This window comes from Mauremys reevesii, linkage group 21 (assembly GCF_016161935.1).
Source record: "Mauremys reevesii isolate NIE-2019 linkage group 21, ASM1616193v1, whole genome shotgun sequence".
NCBI classification, from domain to species: domain Eukaryota; kingdom Metazoa; phylum Chordata; order Testudines; family Geoemydidae; genus Mauremys; species Mauremys reevesii.
The window spans coordinates 12,759,043-12,773,032 of NC_052643.1; the positions used below are offsets into that span (position 1 = coordinate 12,759,043).

The 13,990-nt window shown below is 45.4% G+C and overlaps 1 protein-coding gene across 1 annotated transcript in view; it reads right to left on the reverse strand.

Annotated features, from left to right (window-relative positions):
• Nucleotides 1-13,990, reverse strand: part of C1QTNF12 (C1q and TNF related 12) — a 49,167-nt gene that overhangs the window by 26,916 nt on the left and 8,261 nt on the right. The gene's annotated exons all lie outside the window — the stretch shown is intronic.

Below are 13,990 nucleotides of genomic sequence, written 5' to 3' on the forward strand. Positions count from 1 at the left end.
ATCCACTGTGGAATCCGCATAGAGTTTCCCATATCAGGATCAAATCCCCCTGGGCCATAATGTGTCTAAAAGTAAACACTGGACCTCAGAAAAGATAAAATCCCAAAGCCAGAGCCCCTTGCTATTTAAAATAGCAACGCTAGTTTGGGTTCCTAAGGGCATTTCACCCGTCAGTCTCCAAACACTGGGAGAGAGAGGTGAGCTGACCTGACAAATGTCACCCACCAGTCAGTGATGGTGATGGAACAACAACAATATCCTTCTGCCCCGCAGTAACTGCAAGAAATAAAACACTCACTGCCAATCCCCTAGCGACCAACACCTAAGTAATCCACGTGTGCATGGATACAAAAGCCATGTCGCCTGTTCACATGTATACATACACGCATGCACAAATGTACATACATGCATGTGATATATACCCCTGCACAAATATGTATATGCACACACGCATGCAGAGGAATATGCATATACACGTAATGCGCACACACGCAATACAATACAAATGACATTTCACATTCAAATTGAATGTTCACTGGTGCCATCACAGGATCTTTTCCCTAAACTTTCCAACCAGAAATAGAGCTGTTTAGACCTGGCCCCTTGCCAGTCAAGTAGCCAGACAGGAGTCCAATAAAAGCCCACAGGTTTATTCGAGAATGACCGACCTGACCCCAATTTCCACCCGTGTTTTACCAGTCCGTTGGTTTTGCTTTATTTCACGGAGTCAAAGAGGGCCTCGATGGATTGGCTTCAAAGAAACACAATAGCCCATGGGGCCATGTACAGCCAGCTGCTTCTCGTCCCCCTCCCTTGTCTGGCTGGCAAGCTGTGGCACTGCAGTAGCCATGAACTGCAGAGATTTCAGCAATATGCAAATCATTTGTACTTGGCAAGCTGAATGTTTATGGCTTTACCTGGTGCTGATAAGTAAATGGGCTTGGGGGAAATCACTGCTACTGTCCACCCCCAGGCAAGCCCAATTACACATGTGCATTCTTTGAGTGCTAACAAGGCTGAATTTAAAGAGACAGGGTCAGGCCTATAATCTGACTACAAAATTGTCCTGGTGCAGAATGTCTTCTGGATTCCAAATAGCACGTGCGTGCGTATATACATATATATTTATCATTCTGTCACTGGGAAATTTTTTCAACCTTGCCACTGTTCAGACAGGAGCTACGCTGAAACAATGTTTTGTGCTACCTCTGCAGCAAGCCATTAATAATCCTTGGCATCTGATCCTCCACTGTCATCCACCTTGTGTCATCATTGACACCTGCACCGGAGTAGGTGTGAAATGCTACCACTCTGATTTAGCAGCCACTTTGCCCAGGTGCAAATGTCGACAGAAGGGGAAAATAAGGCCATTAGCGTTTATATAGGGCTTTGTTGCAACCCTTTGCTAATTAATTCTCAGAAGACTTCTGTGAGATAGGGCAGGTGGGGAAACATACCCCCTGTTCTCCAGACTAACAAACACTAGTGCCCATGCCATGCACTTTCTGGGATGTGCTAGAATGCAGTGTCAAAAAGGAGAGGGCAAATTCATTGGGATGTGTTAATGTCTAGGTCCCTTACTAATCTGGGCTGGAGTGGGGAAGGGGACCCACCCCACTGGTTGGGACAGAAAGCGAACAGCAGGCTTCCAAGAACACACACAACATTTTTGAGAGTCCAATACAAATGAAAAGCAATCAAAGACCTACCGACAAGTCTCATTCTAGCCATATCACTAGGGGATTCATTGATGCCCGACATGTCAGTAGCATTACAGGAGTGGCTCTGTGTCTGTACATAGGCATATAATTAGTTAACAGATACAGTGCCAGTAGATAGTGCTCAAGAACATGTAGAAAAACAATGAGGAGTCCGGTGGCACCTTAAAGACTTAGGCCATGGCTACACTTGCAAATTTGCAGCGCTGCAGCAGGGTGTGAAAACACACCCTCTCCAGCGCTGCAAATTGCGGCGCTGCAAAGCGCCAGTGTGGTCAAAGCCCCAGCGCGGCTCCCAGCGCTGTACGTTATTCCCCACAGGGAGGTGGAGTACGGACAGCGCTGGGAGAGCTCTCTCCCAGCGCTGGCGCTTTGACTACACTTAGCGCTTCAAAGCGGCAGCGCTTTGAAGTGCAAGTGTAGCCATAGCCTAAGATTTATTTGGGCTTAAGCTTTCATGGGTAAAAAACCCACTTCTTCAGATGCATGGAGAAGAAGATGATGCAGACTAACACGGCTACCCCTCTGATACTAAGAACATGTAGCTCAGTTCCTGGGTTTTATAGGACCAATAGAATAAGTGGTGCATTGCAAATTGAGTTCCACCAAGCAGCTGTTTGCATGGCACTCTGAACAAGCAGTGGATACAGTTCCCACCTTCTGGGCCGCGGTTGGTATTTTGATCCTGGCTAAAAATCAGCCTCACAAGCCATAAATGTCATGCTGATGAGGATGAGGTTACTATGTGAAAATTCCGAGGAGCCCCCCCAGGATGGGTTGTCCTCTGTGCTATGGTTCTGAGCCCCAGGATGGTACCCTACTTGGCCTGGTTGGTTCCATGCAGAGTTATGGAGAGGTAGATTCTATGGCCTTATTTGAAATGGTTCATCTTTTTTAACTTAAAACCCCCCCCAGCAATGGTGTTTTGTAAGGAAAGATGCTAGGACTGACCGCCAAGAACAATGAAGCCCGTTTACACGGCACAGAACATATACACTATGGGAAGTGACATAAGACTTCTCAGCAACATAATACTCCCTGCCAACGTGCTTCAGTCATGAATGGGAGGGATCACTTTGAGAGGCTAAAAGGGATCATATCCATTGCCAGTTCCAATCCTGGATCCTCTGTATTCTAGGAAATGGGGTCTATCCTGGTGGAGCGTTTTGCAATTTGGCCCCTTGTCTCCTGGGAGCTAGAGTAAGACTTCCGGGTTCATCTTGCAAAGGCTGCCTGCCCAACAGCCCTCAGATGGCCTCACCTGTTGGCTGACACTCAGCTGACTTGGGATTTAATTTTTAGCTGCATTGTGAAAGGCTGGCCCGGTGGCCCATTTGTTACAAGTTTTCTACGCTGTCCAATCCCGTCAAGAACATCTGGACGTTGACTTTCGAGGTCCCAATCCCTTCGCATATCAGTCTGGCAAAATTTCCGTCACAGCGAGGAGGAGAACATACAAGTCCATCTCGAGCCCCAATATTCTCAGCCCCCATCAGAGCAAACTGACAGCCCAGAGATTAATGAATCATGCCTTGGCATTTTGACTTGTTAATGAAAGCGCTGAAGAGAGGAAGTACTGGAAAGAATGCATCAAATCTGAAAAAAAAATGCCTATTGTCGATCCTGGGAATTCATCCAAGAAGCAAGTGGTTTCGTGCTTTGCTTCCCCCTCCCAACAAGGTGGAAGCCGGGGTGTGGACAAGGAAACCAGTAAAACACAGCAGTGAATTTAAAAGATATTAGACAGGACTCCTAGACCACTAAGAGTCCATTTGAGTTTGAAACAAGTAAATAGCTATTTACTGTATCTAGTAGCAGATCGGACAACATAACGGAGAGTGGGAAGGGACAAATGGGAACTGGGAACGGGGGAGTGAGGGGGAGAGGAAAGCAGAAGTGTCTCAATGTTTCACAGTTAAAATCTTCCATTCAGGAAATGTTGCTTAGGGCAGGCCTACACTAGAAATGTACATCAGCGGAGTTGCACCAATGCAGCTGCAACACTGTATTTGTCTGGTGAAGACGCTCTAAGCTGATGGGAGACAACTCTCCCATTGGCTTAACAACTCCACCTCCATCAGAAGCAGTAGCGATGTCGTTGGGAGAAGCTCTCCCGCCAACACAGTGCTGTCTATGCGGGTGTGTAGGTCAGTATATTGTTGATTATTCACACCCCTGAGCAACATAGTTGCACTGAAGTAATTTTGTAGTGTAGACCAGGGCTCAGTCTATGTCTGCTAAGCACTGTGTACATTTGTGATGCTATATGCAGGGGTGGTACTGATCAAACATGCCAGCTTTACCCAGGGTAAATAGATATGGGTGCTTCAATATCTGCAGAGTTCTTGCTCCCTATAGGAAATAGCTTGACATTGGCAAAACATCCGTTTGCTCACTTCGCCATCTCGTTTAGCTGCCTAAAACCTGAAGAAGAGCTCTGTGGAGCTCGAAACCTTGTCTCTTTCACCAGAGTTGGTGCAATAAAAGATATTACCTCGCCCGCCTTGTCTAACACAACAAGCACGTTCTGGAGTACTAGCCCAAGACTGTATATAATTGTCTTACATGTACAGATTGTTTTTCACCCTGAAGAATCCAGAAACACGTTGCCAAGAATGCAGCCACCTCCAGGGTCGGCGCCAGGGTTTTCGCCTCCCCAAGTGGCCACCAAAAAGAAAAAAAAAAGCACCACAATCGTGATCGATGGCAGTTCCACCATGCCGCATTCTTCTTCGGTGGCTTGCTGCGCTGGTGCCTGGAGCCGGCCCTGGCCACCTCTGAGGAGGACAGTATTAGATAACTGGAATCCAGCACGCTCCACAACAGCAGTAGAAGAGGGAAGCAGGGGATGGAAATTTTTGACCAAAGACATCAGGGCAAATCCTATCTTTATGTCCACCCTGAGAGAAGACCACATTTTGTAAGATCTCATCTGAAAGACCCCTGAAAAGTAAACTGTCTGGAACTCAATTCATCTCCTTCAGAAGGATGACAGGTTGAGTCGAGTCTGATGGAATTCCATCTTGCGGTTATTACGAATGGTGTTTCAAACCTGATGCATATCCAGAAAACTATTCCCCCCAGGCATGAATCCTGGCACCTGGGTGCATCCATCCATTGATCAGAGGGATGATGTAAATCTTTTTATTTCAACATCATGAGTCAATAGAAGATTTACAAACTGCTAGACAGCAATCAATCAGAAAGTGACAAATGTTTTGTGGAATTGGGGGAGGAGGGGGAGAGGCAATGTCTCAGAAAACCTTGGCACCAAATCCGTGTTTCTATCTTCTCAACAAACGATTGCAGGTGATTGTCTGTTGGGGCATGAGAATTCACTCCCACAGAATTGCTATATTCCGGCAGCCCACTTCCCCTCCAGGTAGACACTTGTAAAATAGCTGGTGTCTGTACTGTCGGCCAAAGTGTGGGCATCCGGCATCATTTTTCCATATTGTTCATGCATTCCACTGTCATCAGGTAATTAGTGTCAGAGTCACGGCTGCCAGGTACACTCCCCCACATACTCGGGTTTAGCAGCCATCTTTGAAATGAGAGCAGGACTCACTATTCATAAGAGCTTGTTTATTCAGTGAACTTAGTCCTTTTCTCTGTTCGCAAATTATATATGAGCAGACTCTGATTTTTCAACCTGGCTTGCAGTTCAGTGGCATGCTGTATTTTAAGCCTATCAGCTCCTAGCAAACTGTTCGTTCCAGCTATGCCTTCGACTATTTGCTATCGTGGCTGGAATGGTCAAAGAAGCCCAAGGGATTTAGGCACCAATAGGCCACTGAAAGTCAATGGGAGCTGGGTAGTTACATTGTGTAGCCCCTTTTGAAACAGGAGGAATGAAAGCAGAGAGGCCCTGTGAAAACTTCTGGTCTATATCTTTTCACCAACTTCTATCTGCACAAGTATTTGCCAAATTTTAGCTTTCTGAGACCATCACCAAACAAAAAATTTGCAATCGTACAAAGGAGCAGCTGCAATTTCCACTGACGTTGCTAGGTATTGCAGGTTCTTGGCTGGTGCTCAGCTCCTTTCAGGAAAGAATCAGGCCCACTAAAACCATGGGTCAGCCCAAGCTGCAAAGATCCAGATGCAAATTTCCCTAACGTTTGGGGGAAGTGTTTAGAACGGAGCTTGTGCTTCCATCTCGTCTAAGAATAGGGACAAAGGTTGTATCTGAACTTCATGGCGTGGAAGGGGGTTCAGAGCTGAGATTCCAGTTTAAGCCCATCTCAGACACTGAGTGGATGCAGCATCTCTGTATCTTACTCAAGGCCATGCCCAGCTGTTGTGTGTTTATTAATTTTCTGGAGGTTAAAGTCTCCCTATGAAAGGGCTGGCAAGTGTCTGCCTGACATTCGGCCAAGGGAAACTGGTGCCTTTCTTCCCCCAGTGAGTGGGATTTGTGGGTCTGTGGTGCAGCTCATGCAGCAGAAGGAAATGGCCTATTAATAATTGCGCCTGGATCAGGGGGTGTGGTACATTCCCTCAAGCCCGCATCAGAATAAAACAAGAGAACGACTGGATTCCAGTGGAAAGGACGGCAGGATTATTTGGTCCCTGGTGGAAAGGGCTGGCTCATGCGGCAGAAGCTCAACCGTGTCATCTACAGGCTCGATCCCTCGGGATCAGAATACACTGGGCTATGCTAGCAAATAAGGGACCGACCCAAGGATGCCCATTGACTTCATTGGGCTGCAGATCAGGTGCAAAGCCCTCTCCCTGCTGCTTAAATAATCAGCAGACAGGCAGATGGTCCTGGACTGACCCATCCATTTACAGAGAAGATGGATGACTGTCTTCAGCCCTCCACGTGCTGAACGGAAGTCGGCCAGAAAGCAGACACCCCATTGGAAAAAAAGCCCAGATGGCACATCCCAGTGAAAGAAATGACAAAGAAACCCTCCTGAAGTAAAAAACCATCACTCCAGCAGCTTCCTTGAATTACAAATCTCTCTGCGAGGCAGCCGTGGCACTCCCCAATTTTTCCAGCGTGAGGGTGATTGACGGTTAAAATGAATGTTCCATCCTTGTGGTATTATTATTTAATTACTATGGCATGCATGAGCAATCCTCGGAATAAGCATGCAAGCCTCTTTATTTTTCTTGGCAGAGGCAGGCTCCAGCAGCCAGAAAGAGCTTGCAGCCAATTCAGGTATCGCCCAGGACTGAGAGTGCTCTCTCTCAAAATCCAGGCAAAGCAAAAGCTGCTGCAGGACATGGGTCCTGCATCATGGTTTGCTGTTTATAGGCCCAAAGCTGCCCCACTGGAGGTGGTGGGAGTTTTCTCGTTGACTTGGATGAAAATCAGGTCCTAGGGGCCTGATCCAAAAGGTCTGTGGAAGTGTTTAGTGGACTTTGGATCAGATCTTTTAACATTACCTTGCAACCCAGATACAAAAGCGTTTCTGCTAGTGCACGAGAACCAGCCTGTGAAACAGACAAGAAACTAAAGCTCCCTTGGGTCCCTCATGGTAAATAAGAAACAGACTGGGCTGTAATTGGGTGACGGGATTCCCGCTGGCTCTCTACCTCTGGGACTGACTAATATAACCTGAGTAGCCCATTGTAACCACACAAGCCTTAAACTCTGGCCTGGCCTCACCCATCATGGAATGAACTGTCGTTAGCACTGCAGGTTGAATCACAGAATCATAGAAATGTAGGACTGGAAGGGACCTCGCAGCGGCAAAGGTTGTATCTTGAGCAAGATATGAACTTCCTGGAAGCTAAAGTGCATTTGGGATCCAGCTGGTTGGTGCAACTCTATTGGAAACCAAAATGAAACTGACTAGTGTCATTTCAGCATCTGCGCTGAGCGAGTGAAATGAAAAAAAGTAAACCAACTACTTTACATGGTAGACAAGTCAATGGCATTGAATGCATTCCTGCTCTTTTAATAAGATCACGTATCATTAGGAGCACAGGAAAGGATTGTGAGGGGAGGGAGAGACAATGTTTGTACAGTGGCAGTGCCCCTTTATATCTGAACAGGCTAATAACTTATCTCCCACCAGAAATCACACTGGCCAAAATTCTCCACTCCTTTGTCCTACTCTTCACTGCAGTCAAGCATTTTGCTCAATGAAGAGCCACAGTATCATAGAATATCAGGGTTGGAAGCGTCATCTAGTCCAACCCCCTGCTCAAAACAGGACCAATCCCCAGACAGATTTTTGCCCCAGATCCCTAAATGGCCCCCTCAAGGATTGAACTCACAACCCTGGGTTTAGCAGGCCAATGCTCAAACCACTGAGCTATCCCTCCCTCCCGTATCTATCCTGTGCACTCCCCTGTAGCTATGGTTTGTGTCACTCTTGTGATAAATTGAAGTACATTTAACATTCTTGGTTTAGGAAAACAACCCCTGCTCTCTTCATAAATTAACTAACCTTTGACTAGCCACAAATTGGGCCTGATCCTGCGATTGATGGCACCAGTTTTACAGCAGTGTGAAGCCCCTGGACATCGGTGGAGTTACTCCTGATTTACACTAGCAAGAGCAGAATCAGGCCCATTGTATAATTAGTAACAAATGACTTACCTCAGTAATGTATTTTGTTTGGAACTAGTTAAAAATGACACATCGCTATTTTTTAGCCTGAAAAATCCCATGGCAGCTACTAATAACTCATGGTTACACACACACTTGGTTATTAACGAGACGTAAAACCAAGGACCTGACCACATGTGGCTTTTAAGGATCTCATGAGAATTTTCACTACAGCAGAGGTGTTAAGATCAGCCTCCTCGCCAAATCCCAACTGGAATTCCTCTCTAAAATGGCCCTCTGCTTTTAATTGGAGGGATTCTTCTTCATTCCCCTGCTCCAAAACTGTTGTGTCACTCAGAAAGTTGCCTTAATCCACTGCTAGGGCATGCACCTGTCACCGTTACACCCACAAGGAATCCCACTGAAGTCAGTAGGCCTGTTTGCAGGGGAAAGTGCTACTCCAGGTGAAAAAATGTGGCTTAGATGGACTCTGAGCTAACTGTAGGGAAGTGGCAGGTGAAGCAATCCCTGACCTTGCAGGCAGAGCATGCGTTGGGAAAGGCACTGTAGAAAGGGAAGCATTAGACAGTTTTGACAGAGCCGTACTACACTGTGCTCATAGGATTCCAGCTCCTGAATCGAAATCCAAGTGAGGCCCGTTGGGAAATAAATCATATTAGTTCAAGAAAATCTTGCAGGCTGCTTGCAGACCGAAAGACCAAGTACATCGAACTATTTCGTTGCTCTGAATTACTTGCTGAGGGCTGGGCTATGCTGGTAACACCATTCTAAGCTGACCTCGAATGGGTGAAGAACAGCACGTACCCTCGTCTACTGTCCATGCCTGACCCAGTGTGCTGGGAGCTGCGACAGAATGAGTGGGTTCTACCCATCTCTGACAGACAGCTTTGGTTATACCCATAGAGCTTGTCATGCCAATGAAGTCTCCTTGAATTGAATTTGAATTGAGTGCACAATCTCCCAAGTGAGGCAAACATGCAGATCTCATGACCAGAGGTGGTATGTGCTTTGTGCTAATCAATGGACTGGCTAACTGGAAGGACTGTTGGTTTTTGGTCAGGATTCAAACGGAAAAAAAAGTGGCATAGAAGAAGTTTGGAGGGGAAGATTAAATGAGATAAAGCCCAGGTAGATCTGGCCCTAGTTATTTTTCAGGAACGGGTGAATCTGTTCAGCTAAGACAAGAACTGAATCAAACCTTCAACCAGAAACATTAAAAAAAATAAATTTGGTGAGTCTAACGCCGGAAATCCCAAGTTCAGACCCTGCTAGTGGCCCCCCATGATGTCGGTCACTACATTTGCTTTTTGCTGGCTGCTGTGAAAGCCTGACTTGGGTTCTGCCATCAAAAGGGTCCCCTGGATTCTTTTCTTCAGGTGGATCAAAATGAGGCTCCAGTAGCTAACAGTGTCCATGGGAAGCATCAAGGTCTAGTTTCTCGCAGACGTGCCTTTACATTGTTCATGAACCAGTGCAGGGGATGGGGGAGAATGACCCTTTACACACAAACTCCTCAGACCTTTGGAATTATCATCCACGTGAATCCTATTAATTTGCCATGGACAAACTAAGCTCCAAAGACTACTAGGAAGCTGAGCAGAGTAACACACCTGCCCTTCAGCTTACATCTGCCCTTTAACCTTAGGCTGCAGTCAGTTCCGATTCCTATGGCTGATGGAAGAAAACAAACTCCATTAGCTCCAACCTCCATCCTTTTCCCACTCTTGGCTTCCCAAACATCCTTGAAGGGGAGCTGAGTGCAATGATAATTAGCTTTCTGCCTGCAGCCCTGATCTTATCAGATCTCACAAGATAAGCAGGTTCACACCTAGGCGCAACCTCATTGGGGGACTGCCAAGGAAAGACCAAAGTGGTGAAGAAAGTGGTGCTGGTGGTGTTGACTGAGTGCCCCAAAATAGCACTCAAGGGAGATGCAAAACCAGGTACCTCCTGAGCACTTCATGACTATTAAAAAGATACACGGACACTTCTGGTACCAACTCCAACCAGGGTAAAATTCTGCTTACCTCAAATCCTTCCCACAATTTCAGTGCGATACACAATATTCTCCTCATCCTACATTGCTGCTGCTGAACAGCCGAGGTGTTCAACCCCAGAGGTGGCTGCATCACGGTGATGAGAAGAATGTGACTCCTGCATGGGCCAAATCTGTAAAGCGCTCCCATCTGAAAGGCCCTATTAGAAATGACCCCTTTCCTAGCCAGCTTGCTTCATGCACTCCCAGGGTAGCGCCTTAGCTGGATGCCAGTGAGGGCAAAAAGAAGATGACGGATTGAACACTAAACTCTGTCAGGTAACATGCAGCCCAATGTCATTATTATTCACATGCGTTGTGTGTGAAAATAACCTAGTCTGCTTTTAGTATAACCTGTTACGCTTGAGGTGGTCAGAGTAGGTAGAAATTAGCTCACAAAAGGCTTCCATTGCACCTAGCCCAATTGCACAAGGAGATTTTTAAAACCATCAGACAGGACAACACGCCTAGCCAGGAGGTTGTGATTTCAAGCCCAGTTATACCCGAGTGCTGCAATATAGCTACAATTCTGGTTTCCAGCAGTTGAATCTAATTACAGAACCAGCTGCATTCAAGTATTTTTTTTAAAAAACCTTTTACAATAGATCCTGCCTAGAATAAAGGATTTAATAACAGATTCCTTCTGGGGAAAAAAATAGGTCAGTTACTTGTTCTAATGTAAAGCCGTTCTCTTGGGACAGGAGCTAGGAGAGGGGCACTAGAAGTTTCAATGGCTTGGTAATAGGATAAAAAGCATTAACTTCCCTTGGCAGCCAGTTCAGATCCAGCCCAGAGCAGCACTGGTCAATAAACTACCCCTTGATGTCTGTTTTGGCATTGCCAAGCTAGCTTCCCATCAGACAAGTGACTATTCCTGAACCCCTTCATTGCTGGACTTGGGTAGATCAACAGTAGGGATTGAACCTGGGGATCTTAAAGCATGAACCTCTTCTAGCTGAGCTGAAAGAGCCTGTTTTGTTAGCCAAAGCTCCTTGATCTCAGGCCCTAGACTAACAAGATTTATTTGGGCATAAGCTTTCGTGAGTAAAAAATCTCACTTCTTCAGATGCATGGAGTGAAAGTTACAGCTGCAGGCATCATATAATATAATGACACATGAAGAGAAGGGAGTACCTCACAAGTGGAGAACCAGTGTTGACAGGGCCAATTCAATCAGAGTGGATGTAGTCCACTCCCAATAATAGATGAGGAGGTGTCAATTCCAGGAGAGCAAGACAATCACTTTAAAAATGACCCAGCGAGGGGGAAAAAAAATGGGATTTTGCCTTTTTTTAACATGTACAGTATAATGGCTATGATCAAGTGTCTGATGTGTTTGGTCTTTTGGCCCTGAGATGAAAACCTTGTCTGTCTCTCTGAGACCATGAAGCACAAACATTTCCTCTTTAGGAATATCAGAAGTGTCAAATGCTCCACTTCCCAGTTTTAGTTAGAGGTCTCCTTGGATGACTCAAGAGAGTTGTGTATGTTCAGAAGCCATGTATGTTCAGGGCTCTCTCAGCCCCTAACTGAAAAGGCCAGGGTGTGGCCTCACCACAAAGATGGACCTCCCAGATATCTAGTTAAACACATGAAAACAAACACTTGAGTTTTAAGCAGCCTAAATAAAAATCACTTCCCCTGTCGGCTAATCAGATTTCACTTCCTTGAGCCTTCTCCAGGTGATCACAGAGTCTTCAAGGGTAAACAAGATCTTAATTTGTATGGTAAAAAAGACTGCAGATTTTCAAAACACAACAACAACAAAAACAAACAGTTACGCATTTTTTATGCACAATACCAAAGGGAAAAAGCACAGTCAGATTTTTTTCTTTTCTTTGGCAGGTCACCTTTACCAAATGAGACTCCTCAGAGGTAATATCTTCAAATCCTAGTAGTGGCCAGAGAGGCTAAGTTAGTCACCATGGAAAAGCAACTCCCAGCAAGTGATCTCACTCATTTAGCTTGATCTGGAAGCTTTGATTTCTGACACCCCACTCCTGGAGGTAGGGATATCATCATCACCCAGCATGAGAAGGGATACTTCTGAAGTGGGTTTTAATATGTTGAGTTCTAAACAATACAGAAAAATCATGCAGTCCTTTACATGCTGCTTGATCTCTACACTCAACTAGCTAAGGAGACAGGTTTCAGAGTGGTAGCCGTGTTACCTCTTCAAACCATGCCAGTTACCATTCACTGTAAGGTATGAATTACAAGTACTGGCTACTCATCTAATATATTCTTTATAGAGTATTTAAACAGCTGTCTTTCAACAGTCAATCACTTTGAACAGAAAGGAAGAACCAGGGGCCTGTTACTTCATCTTGACATTTTCTGCTGCGCTGGGATCCGCATTTCCATGGCTAAGGGGAAAGTATACTTTTGCAAATTCTCCATAAAAAGCAAACTTCTTCTAGGATCAAACACTTAGGCAGCACCAGATTTTAAAGGCAGATTTAAACAAAAGCTTTGGCAATTTAACCATGCTGTAAAATACGATAATATTTTTAACAAATGGCTACTTAGTCCTAATTGCATTGAGCTGCTCATGCATACAGATCGATGCAATTGTACTAAGCCGCCTAATTCACAGTCTGTATTAATACATGTATCATACACCTCGTGCAGCAAGCTGTGCACTGGCTGGCTAGAGCCTCCCACTCCAGAGGTGGAGATACTCATTTCAATGGCACTGCACACACAGTGCACCTTGTAAAGCATTTCGTGATCTCGAGATCAGGTATGAAACCTCTAGACTCCTTGGGCCCACAGATTCAAAGCCTGATAGGGTCAGCTTCAGAAGTAGATATGTAAAGTTCAAACTGTTTATTGTGTTGGGGTCTTTCAGATAAGACCTTAAAAACTCAGCTCCTGTGTGGCCCTGTAGGAATTTACTTAATTGCTTGCCCTGGTGTCCCTGATCAAAGTGCTCATTGTTATAGAGGGCAGTTGACATTCACCCCAGAGGTGGCTGCAGCTCAGTGGTGCTGTGTGTTTATAGTTTGTCTAAACCCCTTGGCTCGGAAGGTGCTATATAAATGTAAATACAATACACTCTAGCCACCGTCGGGATATATTTTGAAACAATCCTTAACTGAGCATTCTTCACCTTATAAGATCTCACCCTATGAGACGTTCAAGGTGCAAACTTTGGATCTGGGTATCAAACAAGGTCAGGAACATTTGAATATCGTTTTTTCAGAGGTTCTGTCTTCATTGCACCACCAACCTGTTATAGTAGCCAAAAGGTTTGCCATGGAAGCAGCAAGGTAGTTCAACATGAGAAGCTGCAGCTTCTAAACAATGTACATTACTATGTATGTGTGTTGCCTCGAAACAGCTACACTACTTCTAGCAATAATGCATACATTGCTATAGCAATTTCGACCCGGACTAGATTTTGTTTACGTTTGAAATTAAGACACGCTGCTAACGGTCTCATAAATTACTCAGCAGGCCAAATTCATTCCTGAATGGACTGCTGCAGTTACACCTGGGATGAATTTGGCCCAGCACGCAGCAAGAGGACACATTTGGAGAAGTGACTGAGATCAGGAGCATGAGCCCACCAAGAATTAACACAGTCACACAGTTTGTGGTGACAAAGTCTGCAATAAGCAGGGCAAGGTTAACAGAAGAAATACAGCCTATATTCCCCTAATGATCACTTAAGAGCAGCCGCCAGCTTTTTAATATAGAAGACAGTTT